Source organism: Canis lupus, chromosome 22 (assembly GCF_048164855.1).
Source record: "Canis lupus baileyi chromosome 22, mCanLup2.hap1, whole genome shotgun sequence".
NCBI classification, from domain to species: domain Eukaryota; kingdom Metazoa; phylum Chordata; class Mammalia; order Carnivora; family Canidae; genus Canis; species Canis lupus.
The window spans coordinates 45,719,696-45,741,440 of NC_132859.1; positions in this window are offsets into that span (position 1 = coordinate 45,719,696).

The following is a 21,745-nucleotide window of genomic DNA, read 5'->3' on the forward strand; positions in this document are numbered from 1 at the left end:
TGGTTTGTGTTAAATCAGTTACTACTTCTGTAAGGAATAAGCCAAATTTGCCCTATGATTAATTAGGGTAAAATAATTTACAATTATAAAAGTGTAAAGTAAATTGCAATCCCTGGGAGGGGTTTAGAGAATAAGATTAAAATGTAAGATCTCCCTGATAAATTAAAAAAATGTGTAAGGTCTTGCATTTTAGTTCTGCTGATCGTGAATTAGAGTTCACCAACTTGACTACTCTCACAACTTACTATTTCTTATTACATGTTGACTTCCTTGAGGGATAGGAGGGGGCTGGGGGTAGGGGTGAGAAGCATTGGAATAAATAAAGAAGTGCTAATATTAAGCGTGTTCCAAAATAGCACCTCATGACAAAGGGCCTCCTTAAACATTGTACCATTATTGACACGTTGTTGAGTATTGTAAAATAACAAAGATTTAGACATAAGCTCTTTCCACATTTTTTACTTTATTGATATATAATTGAAGTACAATAAGCTGCACAGTTCAAAGTATAAAACGTGATTTAGACATATGCATGAAACCACCATCAAAATAATGAATGTTTCATCATCTCACAAAGTTTGCCGTTTGGTTTTGACTAATGGGAAGGGAAATATACTACAATTTAAGTGGAGGTGGGGAAAAAGGACTTTATTGAAAGAATATCAAGTTCTCACAAAGCCACTATTGTCGATTTCCTTCTCTGAACTTTTTAATCAATTTTGCCAGCCAGTCTTTGTGCATCTCCCTGCCTCTCACCACCACACTCCAGCGCCACTGACCATTGACCCAGCCTCCTAATACACCAATTCCACATTCTTGGGCAGGACTTGTGACAATGCAGTCTGGTGATGTGTTCCTGAGGCCAGATGTTTGTGTATACCTGAAGTGAAGTGAGTAATGACTACGAAGGGAAGGGCCCCTAATATATTTGGTGGGGTTTTCTGGTTGTAAGAAACCAACTTGTACTAGCTTAATGGGAAACAAGAATGATTAGAGAAATACATGAGTATTCCATGGAAACCAAGCAGGGAATTCAAGGGTCATTGGACAATCACTTAGTGAAAGCCAGGCACTGGTCTGGGCACAAGAGACTCAAGACTCCTAAGCCAAATAAATTTCCTACCTTCATGGGTCTTGTCTGTGCCCTCCTCGCACATCTACTTCCACTGCATGTACATGTATGTGTGTGTGTGTGTGTGTGTGTGTGTGTATAAATCTTTTTAATGGAATATGGTTGTTGTGATTGGAGGGATGTTTTTCTCTAAAGGGATCTATAACATGCAGCAATTGGACCAGTCCTGTAGTTGAGGTAGATGGAAGAGGGAGCCTCTAGGAGGATTTAGGCTGGGCAGGCACCAAAAGTTGCCCATCACATCTCTCAGTGGTTAGGAACCACTGATATTTAAAGTCATTCCAATGAGTTTATTGCCTCCTGTTACCAGCGTTCTCATTGACCCTTCTGAATGAGAATTTATAGAACTGAATACTTAAGAGTCCATAGGAAGATCATTTACTCCAACTCCTCTACAGGTGGAGAAAATGAGTCCCAGAGAGGTGGCTAAGGTTATTCTGAGTCCTGCAGGTGAAACCTATTTCCTGTTTCAGTGCTTTTCCCACTCTGCCATTCTATCATTGCCAGATTGGTTCCTTGCCTCCATTCCTTTCAAGGAATTACCTGTTTGCCAAGTGGAGAACCCCAGAGTCCTCACAGTCTTGCTTTTTGGCATTGGCTAGCAATGGCTGAGACAGTCAGAGTATCATCTTAGTGCTTACACAGAAATCCTCTGAGAATCTATAATTCTTTGAGATTACATTAACTATACAATATAAAATTAATAACATTTTCATACCTTGATGTGTATTCTCAAACGGTTTATGTAGCGTACATATACCTGTTTCTAGAGGTTTTGAAAAAATCTGAAAAGAATGAGACTGGTGCCAGTTAGGTAGTTTTTTTTTTTTTTTTTCTAATCTTTATTTGAATTCAAATTTCAGGGGTAGAATTTAGTGATTCATCAGTTGCATATAACACCCAGTGATCATTACGTCAAGTGCCCTTCTTAGTGCCCATCACCCAGTTAACTCCAACCCTCCACCTACCTCCCCTCCAGCAACCCTCAGTTTGTTTCCTAGAGTTCAGTATCTCTTATGGTTTGCCTTCCTCTCTATTTTCATTTTATTTTTCCTCCCCTTCACCTATGTTTATCTGTTTTGTTTCTTAAGTTCCTTGTATCCGTGAAATCAAATGGTATTTGTCTCTTATTGACTTATTTTGCTTAGCATAATACCCTCTAGTTCAATCCGCGTAGTTGCAAATGGCAAGATTTCATACTTTTTGATGGCTGAGTAATATTCTGTGATATGATATGATATTTTTTATATATATATATATATAATCACCTTCTTTATCCATTCATCCATTCATCTATCAGTGGACTTCTGGGCTCTTTCCATAGTTTGACTAATGTGGACATTGCTGCTATAAACATTGGGGTGCAGGTACCCCTTTGAATCATTATGTTCATATCCTTTGCGTAAATAGCCATTTAGGTAGATTTTTTTTTGATAATTTTTCTATTTCTTACATCTCTTGCATATTGAATTAATTTCTTTTTGGGGGGATTTTCTTGGGAATTTTTTCACTAACAAGAGTTTTAAATCTATTGTGTTGTTCATAATATTTTGATTTTATCTCCTCTATACTTCTGGCTATATTTCTTGTCTCATTCCTAATATTTGGGCTTTCTCCTTTTCTTAATTAGCCTCATTACAGATTTTTATTTTCTTGTCCTTTTCAATGAATTTGCCCTTGTGTTATATGAGTGCTATTCTATTAAGTATTCTATAAAATAATTCTATTTTCTAATTCATTGATTTCTGCCTTTATTTTCTTTAATCCATTCTTCCTATTTTCTTACTCTTTTCCCCTTCAATTATTTTTTCCATATCCTTGAGTTGAATATTTCACACTTTAATAGCTAACCTATTACCAATTGTACATCAAACCTATTACCAATACAAAATAAAATTTTAAGACCTCTATTATGCCTTTTATTGACTCAAATTCTTATTTGACTGATGTGGATGATGTACCATGCCACTGAAATAGCCTCAGTTAGCACTGAGGTTCTTATTTCATCTCTAAAAACCAACAACATGGGGCACCTAGGTGGTTCAGTTGGTTAAGCATCTGCCTTCAGCTCAGGTCATGACCCCAGGACTCTGGGATCAGCCCCGCATCTGGCTCCCTGCTCAGCAGGGAGTCTCCTTCTCCCTCTGCTATTCCCCCAGCTCATGCTCGTGCTCTCTTTCTCAAATAAATACATAAATAACATCTTTTTTTGTTAAATATTTAATTATTTATTCATGAGAAACACAGAGAGAGGCAGAGACACAGAGGGAGAAGCAGGCTCCATGCAGGGAGCCGGATGTGGGACTCAATCCCGGGACACCAGGATCATGCCCTGGGCTGAAGGCAGGCGCTAAACCACTGAGCCACCCAGGCATCCCTAAATAAATAAAATCTTAAAAACCAAGAACATTTTCATATATAATTATGATGCTATCATTGTAGTGAATTTTCTTCTTTTTAACAAAAACTAACATCTAGTCCACGTTCAATTTCCCCCAATTGTTCTCAAAATGGACTTTTTACAGATAGTTTCTTCAACTCAGGATCCAAGCAAAGTCCACACTGTATTTGGTTGTTGCTTCTTTTAAATCTCCTTTGATCCAGAGGAGCCTGTGCCAGCTCCATATTTCCTCATGCCAATGTTTTGTTGAAGAAGCCAGGTCTGCTGTTGTTCGGACTGTCTTACATGCTAGATTGATCTGTTTTCTCCCTTGTTGTATTTAATTTGTTCTTCTATCCCCTATATTTTATTTAGTCTTGAAGTTCATGCAAAAGGCTTGATTTAATTCAGGATGGACTGTTGTGGCTAGAATGCTGGAAATATGGTACTGTGAGTTTTCTGCTGCCTCACAACAGGATCACAGACTCTGGTCTGCTAATTTCTAGTAATGCTAGGATTGATCAGGGGTTGGGGGTTGCAGTCCCATCCTGCCTCGTTAGCTTCCCTCTCAGTCTCTTAGCTGATGGCTTTGATCCACTGGTCACTGTCTCCTGGATCCATTCTTTCATTAGGATTTACAATACAGTTGTCTTTCTAACTCTATCAATTCTTCTACACTTGTGAGCTGAATTCTTCTGTAAAGTAGAACTTTCCCTTAATAACGAGAACTATTTAGTTACCTTGAAATATAGGTATGTGCTAAGCCGTCACAGAGGAGATCCACGAGGGTAGATATTTATTTTGCTTTGCTGAGGAATCTTCAGTACCCCGTGGCCAGTGCCTGGCACTAGTAGGCCTCCACTACACCATTGTTGAAGGGAAAATCAATGTGCAATTATTCCCCCTTAATTACTAATTTTCAGAGTTAAGAGTTGGTGTCTCCGTGTTTGTTTGTTTTTCTTATGGACTCTCTACATTTCAATAAAAACTTTGATTTATAAATGTGAAACTTTTATTTTTTAACTGTTTCTATCAGTTTTCAGTCACTATTGTTCTTTCATGCTCTTGTTGCCTCATCTTTGACCACTGGCAGCTTCTTGAGTTGGCTTGCATATCCTTTGCCACAATCCCATTAGTCTTTGGTAGCTTCCATGCTTTTCTGCATCAGATGTTCCAGGCTATTCTCTATATTCCTATCCATAGTTGGGTGGGAGCCCCAGTTCCACAAAGTAGAGGACGCTTTAGGGTGTTGATGTTGCTCATTCATTAGCTGTCATTGCTACTAGGACTTTCCAGTGCACAGAGCTAAGAAATACATAGTTTATGGCCATATTAGTATTTCCAATTTAAACTTAACATTGCAGAGTTTTTATCTAACTTTTTTGATTTTGTCCTAATATTTCTTTTATGCTGAAAATATTTGTTTCTAAAACATTGGCATGGTAACTTATTTGCTTTACTTACATACACATAAGAAATTACTTTCAAAGTGACATTTTAAATAATTTAGTAATATTAATAATAATAAGATTACCAAATGAAGTAGATATTTCTGTACAGTTCTAGTTGTCTTTACATTTGTCTTTAAAATATATTCCATTAAGAATGTACAGTCAAAAGACTGTGCTGTAAAGTTAATTTAAGTCATTATTTTTTGTGTATATGGTTATGTCATCAAGTTGATATTCATTCAAGTTTATTTGTTTCAGTTTGGGACAAGTTTCAGGTTAATTTTAATTTTTTATTTAGTTTTATGTTTTATATATAAAAGGAATATTGCTTCTGAGGTTAAAACTGTATGATGTCTCATTTCCACCCTTTTCCTTGTTACACAGGGGGTAAGGCTGCTTGAAATTAGCCCTGTGTTCTCACCATGGATTGTCTAGAAAATGAACTAGCTAGGTTCTCATCCTTTTCTGTGATGGGATGATACTATCTGTGAAGAGTCAGGGCTAACTACAGAATTAGAGGGATACCGTCCAAACAAGACTGCTGTTACTTCTGAGACAAAAGCAAGTTCAGAGGAGCTTCCAAAACTCGCTCTTGGGTTCAATAATAGCACACTAGAAGGACTCAGAACTCACTGGAAACTGTTGTACTCGTAATTATAGTTTATTATGGGGAGAGGATACATATACAAATCAGCCAAAGGAAGAAGCGTATGGGGCAGAATCCAGCAAACTATCAGACATAGAGCTTCCTTTGTCCTCATCCCATGAGTCAGGATGCATTACTTTCCTGGTGTTGATGTGTGACTAAAGGCATAGAGTATGGTCGCCCAGGAAGCTCACCTGAGCCTCAATGTCCAGGGTTTTTACTGGGCTTCATTACATATGCATGACTGACCGTCCATGTGGCTGATCTCACTCCAGTGTCCAGTCACTCTGGGTGTGATTCAAAGCCCATGACCTAAATCACGTTGTTGGACTACTGGGGATGACCAAAGGCCCGCAGCTAAACAAAGACACTTCTCTTAGGCATAGTATTCCAAGTGTTTACAGATCACTTCCCGGAGGCCAAGGGCAAAGACTAGATCTCCTTTTGGGTAAGGTAAAAGAATTTTAAGTTAAGATATAATTAACACAGTACTGCATCACACCTAAGTTCAGCTTCTCGTGGTATCAGTAGCTTCCCTCCTGCATAAAGGATTTGTAAAATCCCACAGGCTTCAAGGTCTATCCTAGGTACAGGATAAGTGACTTTCCCCGATGACCCCTGTGAATAACTGGCACCTCCAGTCCCAGATTGCCTGGCATAAAAAACAGCCTGATTACTCTCCCACTGATAAGATCACTTTACCATTTCTCTCACAGTAGGGAGGAGTTCCTTTGATGGAATTGAACACACACTGTGTCCAGCAGATGCCCTGGCCATGGTAGACCTGTCTGCCCTTGGGATTATGGAGAACTGGGTGATTGTATATATTTTGCTGACTCTGGTCTTGTGAGTTTTCCCCTGATAAGCCAATTCCTTACCTATGCTCTGTGAAGGCATAGACTTCATCTTAACTCCTTGTACAAAATATGGCAACCCCAAAGGGACCAGACATAAACTTTCTTGCGTTATATAAACTTTCTTTGGCACTTTTTAAAATATTTATATATTATTTATTTACTCATGAGAGACACAGAGAGAGGCAGAGACATAGGCAGAGAGAGAAGCAGGCTCTCTGTGGGGAACCTGATATGGGACTTGATTCCAGGACCCCAGGATCACGACCTGAGCCAAAGGCAGATGCTAAACCACTGAGCCATCCAGGTGTCCCTATTTGGCGCTTTTAAAATGAACAATGCAAACACCATTACCTTGGAGATTACTTTAAATTGATACAAAGAGATCTTCCTCATTCTTTTTAATGCTACATAGTATTCCTTTGTATGAATGTACCTGGTTTATTCAACTACTCCTATGGATCGTTTCCAGTCTTCCATTTTTACAAATAATGTGCTCCTGACTTAACTTTATGCAAAGGCCGTTTCATAGTTTTGTCAGTGAATCTTTGGGATAAATTTCCAGAACTAGAATTTTGAAGTTAAAGTATAAATGCATTCATTATTTTCCTAGATGCTACCATATTTTCCTCCTTTGTGGTTGCTTCATTTTGCATCTTCACCAGCAATGTATGTGTATCTGTTTCCTCACAGTCTTACCAAAAACAAAAGTTGTGAAACTTTTAGATATTTTCCAATCTGTTGGTTAAGAAATGGTATTTCATTGTAGCTTTACTTTATGTTTCTCTTATGAATGAATGCAATTTTAAAAAATATATTTAAAGATTATTTGTATTTTTTTGTGTGTAAACCATCTGTTCAAATCTTTTGTCTGTTTTCCTTTTCCTTCCTTCCTTCCTTCCTTCCTTCCTTCCTTCCTTCCTTCCTTCCTTCCTTCCTTTTTTTTTTAAGATTGTATTTATTTATTCATGAGAGATGCAGAGAGAGAGGCAGAGACACAGACTTAGGGAGGAACAGGCTTCTCTCAGGGAGCCCGATGTGGGGCCCGATCGCTGGACCCCAGGATCATGACCTGAGCCAAAGGCAGATGCTTAACCGCTGAGCCACACAGGCATCCCTTTTGCCTGTTTTTCCATTGGGCCATTTACAAATTTTAGGAGATACTTATATATTAGGGATATTAGCCCTTTGTGATATAAGTTACAGATATTTGCCCAGTATATAATTTTTTTCCTGATCACATGTTTTTTTCTTATGGGAAAGTTGATTTTTTTTTTATAACCTCTAACTAGATTGACTAATGAAACAAGAGAAGACTGAAGTTACTAAAATCAGGAATGAAAGAAGGGGACATCACTCACAGAAATAAAAAGCATTGTAAAGAAACACTATAACAACTGTATGCCAATGAACTAAATAACTTAGATGAAATGGATAGACTTCTAGAAAGACACAAAGTACCAAAGTTGACTTCAGAATAAATAGACAATCTGACTAGACCAATAACAAAGAGATTGAAATTATAACCAAAACATTACCCTCAAAGAAAAGCTCAGGCCCAGATGGCTTCGCTACTGAATTTTACCAAGCATTTAAAGAAGAATTAATACCAATTTTTCAGAAACTCTTCCAGAAAGTAGAAGAAAAGGAAATACTTCCCAAGTCATTTTGTGAGGTCAATATTACCCTGATGCCAAAATCAGAGACATCACAAAAAAAATCATAGACAAATATTTCTTATGAATATAGATGCAAAAATCCTCAACTAAATACTATCAAACTGAATCCAGCAACATATGAAAAAAATTTTCCACTATGAACAAATGAGGTTTGTCTCAGGAATGCAAGGTTGGTTTACCATTTAAAAACCAATTAACATACCATGTTAATAAGGTAAAAAACAAAGACCACATGCAGAAAATGCAGAAAAAGCATTTGACAAAATCCAACACCCTTTCATAACAAAAAGATTCAGCAAACTTTGTCAGCATAATAAAGGGCATCTATGAAAGAACCCACAACTAGCATCATACTTAGTGGTGAAACTTATTGGATGCTTTCCCCCTAACATCAGGAGCTAGGTAAGGTTGTTCACTCTCATCACTTCTATTAAATATACTGGTGGTTCTATCCAGAGCAATTGGGCAAGAAAAAGAAATACAAGTAATGTCAAAAAGGAAGAAATAAAATTATTTGTAATTCTAAGATAATATAATTTCATATATAGAAAATCCTAAGAAATCCACTAAATATAATTCCAACTAATAGACAAATGCAGAATTGTTTCAGGATACAAGATCACTATATAGAAATTAATTTTATTTCTATATAGTAACATAGAGAAAACCAAAAGTGAAATTAAGAAAACAATTCCTCTTATAATAGCATTAAAAAGAGCAAAATATTTAGGGATAAATATAGCAAAAGTAGTACAAAATTTACGTTTTGGAAGCTATAAATTATTGTTGAAATATTAAAAATGGAAAATCTTCCATTTGTTTTTCTCTCATTTGGGCTAAATCCTCAAGTGACTTTTTCTAAAAGTATAGTTTTTTTAACTCTACATTTCAAAATCTATACTTCACAACATGTTTTATGACTTATTTAGGTATGGGTCTTTTCACAGACTTTTTTTTTTTCCTATGGAGGAGTTAAATTGCAATGAACTATTTGTCCAGTTCATTGGCCTTTTGGGTGGGAAGTTAGGAGTGAAGAAGGGATATTTTAAAATGGAAGTTTTGCTATTATTCAGACATGATGAGACCAACAGATCAGGAGATGACTGCCACTGAAAAGATAATTTATTACTCAGAGTTCCCAAGAAGAGGGGACACTTCCATGGTTTCCATGGGAAAGATAAAGCAAGGCAGGGTAAGCATGCTTAGGATTGGCTAGTTTGAGTAATTTCAGCTGGTTATGGGACATAGGGGCTTTCTCTAGTTGTCCAGTACCTGACTATGGGATGATTAGGACAGAAAAATATTGCCTCTTGAAGTGTAAGCACAAGATGGTGGCCCAGAGTATAGGCTCTGGATTAGTTGATTTACACATGACAGACATGCTCAAAGGGAAGTAGTTTGCTATGTCTGGAAATTAGCTAGCCCTGGGAGGGGCACTCTCCTGAGTCAAGAAGGACCTAGATGCCAGGACATCAGGAAAACAGAAAATGAAAAAATACAGTTAATATGATAGTAACTGCCATTCCTGATCCCATAATTTTCTGGCAGGAAAAAGGCAAATCCCAGCTCGGGGATACTGACTTATTCTTATTCAAGGGACTCATTTCAGGAGTTTCCTATTCAAAAGTATACTGGCTCTTTCTTCAGCATGAATGTGTCAATCAAGGGCAAACCAGTGGCTTGATGGAGAATTCAGTTCTGGCTTTTGTGCTTGGCTTGGATTCCTCAAGTTTCTAGGCAAGCCCATCAGCCCACAAATGGCTGTCAGATTACCAGATATCTACAGCGTCTGGTTTAGTCTCCCCTGGTGGATGACATGGTCACCAAGACAAATCAGAGCCTGGGTCTCCTCCTATAAAAGGGAAATCATTCATTAGTTGGAATAGAAGAATGATGGTGAGGGCTTCTTTATGGCCCCTTGACCATAACCGTTCTCTTTTCTTCCTTTACCAAGTATGCTTTACTGTTACCCCATCTCTTGAACACAGGCAGAGAGATGAGACACTAGCTATCCTGTCTTTATTAGTCAGGCAGCCTGCAAAACACTGTCCTTAGTTAGCGGTTCCAAATAGATTTTGTTTGCCTCTGCTCTCATAGCTGTTTTAGAGAATGTATGTTCTCCTGTGCCTGTTAGCAAATATCAATACTTGTTAAAGCTTGTGGGTGGGCACCTGGAGATCTCTCATCTTTTGTGTGTGTTTGAAAATTCCATAATAAAAATATTTTTAATCTTTTAAAAATTTATTAGCCATTGGGATGGCTAATAAAAAGAAGCAGAAAATAAGTGTTGGCAAAGATGTGGAGAAATTTGAACTCTTGTACAGTTTTGGTGAGAATGTAAAATGATGGGGTCACTATAAAAAACAGTATGGCAGTCCTTCAGAAAATTAAAAATAGAAATATTATATGATCCAGCAATTCCACTTCTGAGTATATGCTCCAAAGAAGCAAAAACTGGGACTTGAGATAGATGTGTGCTCAAGTTCATAACAGCATTATTCACAACAGCCCACAGATGAATTCATGAGCAAAATGTGGCACATACATACAGTGGAATGTTACTCTTTTTTTTTTTTTAAAGATTTTTATTTATTTATTCATGAGGGTCACAGAGAGAGAGAGAGAGGCAGAGACATAGGCAGAGGGAGAAGCAGGCTCTTCGCAGGAGCCCAATGTGGGACTCGATCCCACCTTCTGGGATCACAGCCTGAACCTAGGGCAGCCGCACAACCACTGAGCCACCCAGGCATCCCACTATTCAGTTTTAAAAAGGAAGAAAATTCTGGCATACACTTTAACATGAATGAACCTTAAGGACATTATGTAAGTGAAATAAGTGAATCGTGAAAGAACGAATACAATTGGAAAGAACAAATTCGATTCCACTAGAGTGTCAAATTTCATAGAGATAGGAAGTAGAAAAATGGTTGCCAGAGGCTGGGAGGATATTTAATGGGTACGAGTTTCAGTTTTGCAACATGAAAGGAGTTCTGGAGATGGACAGTGGTGATGGTTGAACAACAATGTGAATATGCTTAATATCACTGAACTGCATCCTTAAAAATGGTTAAGATGATAATTTTTGTGTTATTTTAAAATTTTACCACAATTTAAAAAAAGAATCCAGTTTAAGTACTCTATAAAATTAAACATAAACTTATCCCATGACTCAGCAATTTTACTCCTAGGTATTTACTCGAGAGATATGAAAGCATATGTGACAAAGATGTTCATTGTAAGGAATATTCATTGTAGTTTGAGTCACAGTAACCAAAATTTGGCAATAAGCCAAATGTTCATTAATAGGAAATGGACAAACAAAATGTCTTCTACTCATACAATGAAATACTAATCTTGAACAAATATCCATACACATAACAACATGGATGAATGTCTAAAACAATATTCTGAGCAAAAGAAACCAGATGCCAAGGGAAGCATTTTTTAAAAAAGATTTTATTGATTTATTTGAGAGAAAGCCAATACAAGCAGGAGGAGGGGCAGAGGGAGATGCAGGGACCCCGCTGAGCAGGGAGCCCAATGCAGGGCTCAATCCCAGGACCCTGGGATCATGACCTGACCTGAAGACAGATGCTTAACCAAATGAGCCACCCAGGCACCTGGAAACATAACTGTTTATATGAAGCTTAAGAACAGAAGAATCCAAATGATGGTGATACTATGGTGACAGAAATCATAGCATTGGTAGGGGGATGGGATACAGAGAGGGTAGGAGGTGGAAGTAAGGGGTGTGTGTGTGTGTGTGTGTGTGTGTGTGTGTGTTACTGACTAAAAAGATCAAGAAAGAATTTACTGGGCTGATGGAGGTATCCTACGTCTTGACTGGGGTGGTATGTATGTATGTATTTATTTATTTTTATTGTTTTTTAAAGATTTTATTTATTTATTAATGAGAGACAGAGAGAGAGAGAGAGACAGAGACAGAGACACAGGCAGAGGGAGAAGCAGGCTCCACGCAGGGAGGCTGACATGGGACTCCATCCCAGGTCTCCAGGATCAGGCCTTGGGCCCAAGGCGGCGCTAAACAGCTGAGCCACGCCAGCTGCCCTGGGGTCGTGGTTTTACAACTGTATGTATTTATCAAACTAATAAAACTATATACTTAAGATCTGTGTGTTACTATATGTTATTTATGCCTCGACATAATTAGTGTTAGAAAAATGTCCTCCCTCTGCTCTCCCCCACTGCCCTTGGGGTCAGTGAAGCAAGGCTGAAAAAAAACAATGTGGCTTTTACACCATTCTCTGTGATTTGATGTATATCATTTAAAAAACAATCTCTACTCATTTCCAATGAGCAAATTAGCTAACAAAATAAAGGCAGTAGGGCATGCCAACTGGGGGAGTCAGGGTTGAAGGCCACAAAGAAGGAAGTGAGAGAGAGCAGGTGTGAGCTTCCTAAAGCTGGACAGCATCACATTGGGGCAAGGGATAGTCCAGGATGGTGGCATGGCTCAAGAGGAAGATTGCTTGATGAATAGCAGGCTTCAGCATTATCTTTGGTATCAGAGAAAAGCTGGTTTCCCTGGCAACAGGGGCCTACCTAATGAGTGGTGCTGGGCAGCAGGCATGAACACCTCTGTAGCAAGCTACAACGAGAGAGAACGCCTCCTCACCAAATATTCACTTTTACTCTGCATACTCAGCTCTAGTGATGATTAAGAACAAATCAGAAAATGTCAAAAAGCATGATAAAAAGCTTTGGTGCCCCCACCCACTTATCTTCCCTCCTCACTGCTACGCTCTAGTAATAACCAGTTATAGCTTTCTCTTGTATTTTTTTAAAGATTTTATGCATTTATTCATGAGAGACACACAGAGAGAGGCAGAGGCATAGGCAGAGGGATAAGTAGGCTCCTTGTAGGGAGCCCAACTTGGTGCTTGATTCCAGGACTCAGGGATCATGACCTGAGCCAAAGGAGATGCTCAACCACTGAGCCACACCCAGGTGCCCAGGTGGTTTGATTTCATTGAATCTCTATATATCATGAACACAACTGATCCACTGTTGAAATGGTCTTTTTATTGCCTATTACAATAAATAAGGACTTAGAGAATCCATACCATCCCATTTCTTCTTTCTTTCCTCTTCTGTCACATTTTCCCTTGTATCATTGGTTTTTCTTCCAGTGGTTACTCTTGCAAATTCAGATACTATTCTAAAACTATTTGTTTTCTTTTTGGGTTTTCCACATAAAATATCATGTCATCTGTGAAGGGTGAGAGTATGACTTCTTCTTTGCCAATTTGAATGCCTTTTATTATTTTTGTTGTCTGATTGCTGAAGCTAGGACTTCTAGTACTATGTTGAATAGCAGTGGTGAGAGTTGGCATCCCTGTCATGGTCTTGACCTTAGGGGAGAAACTGAGTTTTTCCCCATTGAGGATGATATTCGCTGTGGGCTTTTCATAGACGGCTTTTGAGGTATATTCCCTCTATCCCTACACTAGGGAGAGTTTTTATCAAGAAAGGATGCCATACTTTGTCAAATGCTTTTTCTGCATTTATTGAGAGGATCATATGTTTCTTGTCCTTTCTTTTATTATTGTGATGTATCACATTGATTGATTTGTGGATGTTGATCTACACTTGCAACCCAGGAATAAATCCTACTTGGTTGTGGTGAGTAATCCTCTTAATGTACTGTTAGATCCCATTGGCTAGTATCTTGGTGAGAATTTTGGCATCCATGTTCATTAGGGATATTGGTCTGTAATTCTCCTTTTTGGTGGAGTCTTTGTCTGTGTTGGGATCAAGGTAATGTGGCCTCATAGAACAAGTTTGGAAGTTTTCCTTCCATTTCTATTTTTTTAAACAGCTTCAGAAGAATAGGTATTATTTCTTCTTTCAATGTTTGGTAGAATTCCTCTGGGAAGCCATCTGGCCCTGAGCTCCTGTTTGTTGGGAGGTTTTTGATGACTGTTTCAATTTCCTTGCTGGTTATTGGCCTGTTCAGATTTTCTATTTCTTCCTGTTTCAGTTTTGGTAGTTTATAAGTATCCAGGAGTGTATCCATTTTTTCCATATTGCCTAATTTGTTGGCCTGTAGTTGCTTATAATATGTTCTTAAAATTGTATTTCCAATTGTAAAACCAATTGATATTGGTTGTATCAATTGGTTGATACAATCTCTCCTCTTTCATTCATGATTTTATTAATTTGTGTTCTTTCTCTTTTCTTTTTGATAAGTCTGCCTAGGGGTTTATTGATCTTATTAATTCTTTTGATGAACCAACTTCTAGTTTCATTGATCTGTTCTACTATTCTTCTGCTTTCTATTTCATTGATTTCTACTCTTATCTTTATTATTTCTCTTCTCCTGCTAGGTTTAGGCTTTATTTGCTGTTTTTTTCTCCAGCTCCTTAAAGGAGGTTAGCTTGTATATTTGAGATTTTTTCTAATTTTTTGCTCATGTTGCAATGTACTTCCCTCTTAGGATCACCTCTTGGGACCATATCCCAAAAGTTTTGAACAGTTGTGTTCTCATTTTCATTAATTTCCATGAATTTTTAAAATTCTTTAATTTCCTGGTTGACTCATTCATGCTTTAACACGATGCTCTTTAACCTCCAAATGTTGTGATCCTTCCAACTTTTTCTTAGGACTGAGTTCAAGTTTCAAAGCATTGTGGTCTGAAAATACCTAGGGAATAATCCCAGTCTTTTGATACCAGTTGAGACATGATTTGTGACTCAGTATGTGCTCTATTCTGGAGAATGTTCCATGTGCATTCGAGAAGAACATGTATTCTGCTCCTTTAGGATGGAAAGCTCTGATAGATCTGTGAAGTTCATCTGGTTCAGTGTGTCATTCAAAGCTCTTGTTTCCTTGTTGATCTTCTTCTTAGATGATCTGTCCATTGCTGTGAGTGGCGTATTAAAGTCCTCTACTACTATTGTATTATTATCAATGTATTTCTTTAATTTGGTTATTAATTGATTTATATAATTGGCTGCTCCCACGTTAGCAGCAATGTCCACAATAGCCAAACTGTGGAAATAGCTATGTCCATCAACAGATGAATGGATAAAAAAGATGTGGGATATATATACTTATATAGGAATATTACTCAGCCATCAGAAAGGATGAATACTTATCATTTACATCAACATAGATGGAACTGGAGGGTATTATGCTGAGCAAAATAAATCAATCAGAGAAAGACAATTATCATACGGTTTCACTTATATGTGGAATATAAGAAGCAGTGCAGAGGATCATAGGGTAAAGGGAGGGAAAACTGAATGGGAAGTCAACAGAGAGGGAGAAAAAACCATGAAAGACTCTTAACTATAGGAAACAAACTGAGGGGTGCTAGAGGGGAGGTAGGTGAGGGGATGGGGTAATTTGGTGATGGGCATTAAGGAGGGCATGTGATGTGATGAGCACTGGGTTTTATACACAACTGATAAATTATTGAACACTACATGTGAAACTAAGTGTGTACTATATGTTGGCTAATTTAATTAAAAAAACAAAAAAAAACCCCTAAAAATAAATAAATAAATAAATAAATAAATAAATAAATAATAAAAAATTAAAAAAAAAACTATTTGTTTTTCCTCTGTCAATTTTCACCAGCTTCTCTTGGCTCTGCCCCATCTGAGCCTCCATCCCTCCTCCTACCTCTACCTCCTAGTGCTTCTGGTCACCCAACCTGGGTTACAATTAGGGGACCCCACTTTTGTATTTACATGGTCAAGGTTGAAACGTTTTACATTCTGTTTAGAAATCAGAACTATTTCCCATGCCTGGTCCCTAGGTGATGATACAAGCTTTAAATTAGTAAATAATCAATTGCTATGACATATGATTAGTTACATTTTCTCCTATACTTATAATGTCACAGCCCTGGGCCCCTCAAAGGACAATGCTCCTAGCAAATCATCAAAAGATTCTCTTTTCTTTTTTTTTTTTATTAAAGATTTTATTTATTTATTAGAGACAGAGAGAGAGAGAGAGAGAGAGAGAGAGAGAGAGAGGCAGAGACACAGGCTCCATGCAGGGAGCCTGACTTGGGACTCCATTCTGGGGCCTCCAGGATCATGCCCTGGGCTGAAGGCGGCACTAAACCGCTAAGCCACTGGGGCTGCCCAGGATTCTCTTTTCTTAAATTGCTATGGTTACTCAAACTCATATCACATTTTAATTTGCTTAGAATATGGATCATAACTTTCCTGTCTTCTTGGACTTTTCTGTTGCCCTTCTCCCTCTCTGGGAGAGGTAAAGAAAGTTTTTCATCATAGCACTGATAGTTTTTTTTTTTTTTTTTTCATTCTAAATAGTGCAAGGCTATTATAGAATTCTTCTTAAGGACAACTCTTTGGAGATGATTGACCTCCTGTTTTAATTTGGACAGATTTGTTTCAAAACTTGCTGCAAGGTATCATCCTGGGATTTCTTTTCATTAGATTAGCAAGGTTAGTTTTATTGTTTCTTGTTTTCTACATACAGCTTACACTTGATTTCTTGGCCAACCTTTTCTTGGCCAGTTATCTCCTTCACGAAGGCTAAATAGTGACAAAATATTTTCTCTCGGAATCTTTAGAGTTATAAAAATGGCTTCAGTTTTCAATCATTTTTAGAAGATTTATTTATTTATTTGAGAGAGAGAGCACATGCATGAGCGAGTGGGGTGGGGGGGGCAGAAGGAGAGGGACAGAATCTCAAGCCGACTCCCCACTGAGCATGAAATCTGCTGTGGGTTCAATCTCATGACCCTGAGATCATGACCTGACCTGAAACCTAGAGTCAGATGCTTAATCGACTAAGCCACCTAGATGGCCCGAGTTCTCAATCTTGATAGTTAATGTGGCTAGATACAGATTTCTAGGTACAAAATTATTTTTCCATAGTACTTTGAAGGTGTGTTTCACTAACTCACTAAAACCTTTAAAATTTTTGAAATAGAACCCATATACAGAAAGGTGCATAGACACAAATATATATCTTAATGAATTATTATAAAGTAAATACTCATAAATCACCATCCAGGCCACAAATGACAAATTGTCATTTGTCAAAACCCTAAAGGTCTACACCAACACCTCCACCCTCAACTCCTATGCCCTTCTTCAATTACAGTGCTGCCCTTTCCTCTTAGAGATACCCACAATTCTGATTTTTATGGAATACTTGCTTTTAAAAAATAATGTTATTACATAGGTATACATCCTTAAACACATAGTCTAGTTTTGCTTATTTTTGAGCTTTACCTAAACAGAATACTACAGTATGTATTATTTTATACCTGACCTCATATACTGAACATATATTTTTAAATTCATCCAGGTTGTTGCATGTAGTGATAGTTCATTCATTTATGTTGCTGTGTAGTATTCCATTGGATGAATTCAACACAATTCTACTAATAATGGATAGTTAGGTTGTTTCCAGTTTGTGGCTCTTGTGAATAATGCTGCTATAAACATTCCTATATATATGTCTTTTGGAGCTTACATGTAGGAGAATTTTTGACTGCTTGTTTTTGACTACATCAACCAGCTAGTGATGTAGCATGGTTAAAATCTCCCTCTGGCACTATGAATTTCTCTTTGTGGTTCTGAGAGCTCTCATTTTACACATATGAAGGCTGTTATTTGGTACATACACATTTGATATTGTTAATTTGTCCCAATGACTTGATTCTTTTGTCAAAATGAAGTGGCCCTCTCTAATGCTTTTTTGATCTGAACTCTGTTTTGCTTGAATTAATAGAACTGGATGAGCTTTATTTTATTTCTTTATTGTGGTAAATTACGCATATACAGCATTTTCCATTTTAGCCATTTTTAAATGTACAATTCAGTGGCATAAAGTACATTCACAATTACCACTATCTTATCCCAGAACTTTTTCATCATTTCAAACAGAAATTCTAGACCTATTAAAGAACAACTACCCCTCCCTCTCCCCCCCAGCCCCTTTTAGTCAGTATTGTACGTTCTGTCCTGATGAATTTGAGTCTTCTAGGTGTCTCCATAAGTTGAATCATACAATATTTGTCCTTTGGTGTCTTGCTTAGTTCACTTGTTTTTGGAGCTTCAAACAAACATGTTACATCAACTACAGATATCATCTACATATAAATTCACTAAGCAGAGATTTTTTTAACTTTTTTTAATTTTAAGTTTTTAAATGATTTTTTATTTATTCATTCATGCGAGTCACAGAGGCAGAGACATAGGCAGAGGGAAGAGCAGGCTCCCTGTGGGGAGCCTGATGCAGGACTCGATCCCAGGACCCAGGGATCACGCCCTGAGCGGAAGGCAGACGCTCAACCACCGAGTCACCCAGGCATCCTTAAATTTTTTTTTTTTTTTTTTTTTTAACACTGCAATGTGTAAGGCTCTGTGGGGAGGCAAAGATGAATAAGCCTTTGGGACTGACTGGTTGGGAGGCAAACTCAAGACAAGGAATAAGCATCAGAAAGGGGCATGATTGATTGTGAAATGAGTATGTGCGGCCTTCCTTTTACTTGCCCTCGACGGAGGTAAAGAGAAATCTGTATGATATTTAAATGTCATTGAAATTATTGGATCTATAAACGTGCGGGGCTGGAGGAGTCAGGTTCCACCTGCTGGAGGCGCCGCCGCAGCCCGCCGCCTGGTGGTGTAGCTGCACGCTCCTGCCGCACGGGGGCGGCACACAGGAATGAAAGGAGCCCCAGGAAGGAAGCTGCGGCAAAGGATCAGCTCGGAGCCTGTCCCCAGAGGGAACCAATCCCTTGGGAAGGGTGCCACCGCTCAAGGGCTGTCGGAAGGGTGCTGGAAGCACTTTCTCCGTCTTACCCCCCATCCCCTCATTTGCCCCTGCGCCCTACATTTCCCTTTTCAGACCCCACCATGACATGACAACTGCTTCACTTGGCTCGTTGCCTTACTCTGTTCCTACATCCTCACCATGAGTCCACTAGACTTTTCTGCCCTTTGAATCTTTAGTTTGATTCCAGAATTGTTCTTTTTTTGATTGCTGCCCCTCCTCTTCCTATTCAAAGAAAATCAGTTTCCCAGTCCTCCGTCATTCTGCTGAACATTATTTTGCCCACTCCTAAGCTCTGATGACGGTGATGAGCCCATTGTCACAAATACCAGTTTGGAACTGCTGTCGGCCCTTGAACAATGCAGGGGTTAGGGGAAGTCACTTTACCCAGTTAAACATCCACCTATAACTTTTGACTCCCACAAACTTAAACTATTGATAGCTTACTACGGACCAGAAGCCTTCCTGATAACATCAAATCCACAAATATGTTTGTTCGTTGCACTTTGTTCCTGCAGCAAAGTAAGCTAGAGGAAAGAAAATACTGCTAAGAAAATCATAAAGAGGGACGCCTGAGTGGCTCAGTGGTTGAGCATCTGCCCTTGGCTCAGGTCATGATCCCAGGGTCCTGGGATCCAGTTCCCCAAAGGGCTCCCGGCAGGGAGCCTGCTTCTCTGTCTGCCTATGACTCTGCCTCTCTCCCTCTGTGTCTCTCATGAATAAATAAATAAAATCTTTAAAAAAGAAAATCATAAGAGAAAATATATTTATAGCATTGTACTTTATTTATAATAATCTGCATAAACATGGACCTACATAGTTCAAATAGTGTTGTTCAAGGGTTGACCATATACACAGCGGCTTCATGACATTGCTCTCATTACTGATATGTATTGTTTATTCACTCACTCTTCAAGCATTGACAGCTGAGTGCCAGGGCACCGGGAACACAGAATAAGCAAGATAAAACCGTAGATGTAGAGGTGCTTACGGTCTAGTGGTAGATGACGAGTCAACAGTTACAGAGCAATGTGGTATGGGCTGAAACTGAGACATGAGTAAGGAGCAGGAAGTAGGAAGTGCTGAAAATGGAGAGGCCCAGCTGGGTGGATGGGTCAGTCCAGACATTTACATGGGAGGTGATGACAAAGATGAGTCATATAGGAAATTTGGGGGCTTACCAGATGGAAGAGGGTAGATGCAAAGGCTGGATCGGGCTGCCAAAAAAACAACACGTGAAAACATCATTAGTTCCTCAGACCATCCAGAGTTCAGTGAGGTCAGGGCAAACCACAAGTGATGTAACTCCCAGCTAGCCTCCATCTGACAACTGGATCTGGTATTGGTGTACTAGTAACAATTATTTTATTAGTGGCAATAGGCTTGGTTGTCCAATCTGGCTTATCTGTGGTTGAGTTTTTTCTTTAGTGGGAACTCCTTCAAGTAATAAAATCATTATTCCTGGTTTCCCCCCAAGATCAAAAGATTTTTCACATCAAGCCCACCTTCTCTATGGCAATAACCAGCTGAAGCCACTTTAGAAGGAGCCTGGCTGTCCTGGTTTGTTGCAAACCTTACCTTCCCTTGGTACTTACACCTGGCCACACACCCTCACTTGTGATACTTGCCCGGTCCCTATAGGCAGCCAGAGTTAGGACCTCTGCTTTGACCTCCTGTCTGGCTACAGGTGTGGGCCAAGGTTCTTAAAACGCCTGGTGCAGATCCCCTTCCTCAGGGTGGTGAGGAAAAGGAGGGAGGGAGAGGAGCAGGAGATGACTCAGCCACTGAGATTACTTATATAGAGGATCTCACCCAGAGGTCACACCCTCTGCAGAGGGGTGAGTCAGAGCAAAGAAGGAAGAATAAGGTGGCAGTCCAATCCTGTGGCCAGGACTTATGTAAGAAACACAGACAATGATGAAGAAACGTGCCCATTCTTTGGGCGTTATGCCTGGCCTGAGGTTGTGAGAGCCATGGGTCCACCCCAACTATTGTGGGGGGCAGGGCAATGGTACAAATGGAGATCCATAGCCCAGAGCCTGCTCTCTTCCTCCTCCTATTTTCATCTCTGCCGCACAGGATGAAGTGCACAAGTGTGTGGACATCCCTTCCCACAAGCTAAGTTCTGTGGCTGCTCTCTGTGCTCCTGGCAAACAGCCATTCCTTGGCCACCCTTTGGGTGGCCACTGGAAGCTTGGTGCACTCTCAGAAGGATAGACTCAAGAGCCAGGCCTGGGTAGTCCCTGCAAGCAGGCTTGGAGCCATTTGGGCCAGGAATTATGGCCCAGATCACCATCTAGAAGGAAGTTGTGGGCCCTGGGAAGGGCACATCGCTCTGGGCCAGTGGACTCCTCTGAGGACCCTAGGGAGGGGCATGGTCAGAGGAGAGCCTGAATCCTGGAGTGTCCTAAAGCCCTCGGCCAGCGTGAAGTGTTAAGGCCAGAGATGAACTTGGGGTACCTTAGGTAACAAAGACTATATTCATGTGCTGCGTCTGCTGTAACAAAGTGCCACAAATTAGGTGGCTGGCCTCAACATAGTCAGTTGCTTCCTTCTGAGGGCTCTGAGGGAAAATCTGTCTCATGCTTCTCTCTAGCTTCTGCTGACAACTGACAATCGTTGGCTTGACCCTCATCATGCTTATCTTTGCCTTCACCTTCACATGGCATTCTCCCCATCTGTTTTCATATGGCTGTCTTCTCATAAGGACACTGGTCCTATTGGGTTAGGGACCACCTGACTCCCATGTGGCCTCAGCTTAACCGATTGCATCTGCAACCACCCTGTTTCCAGCTAAGGTCACATCCTGAGCTTCTGGGAG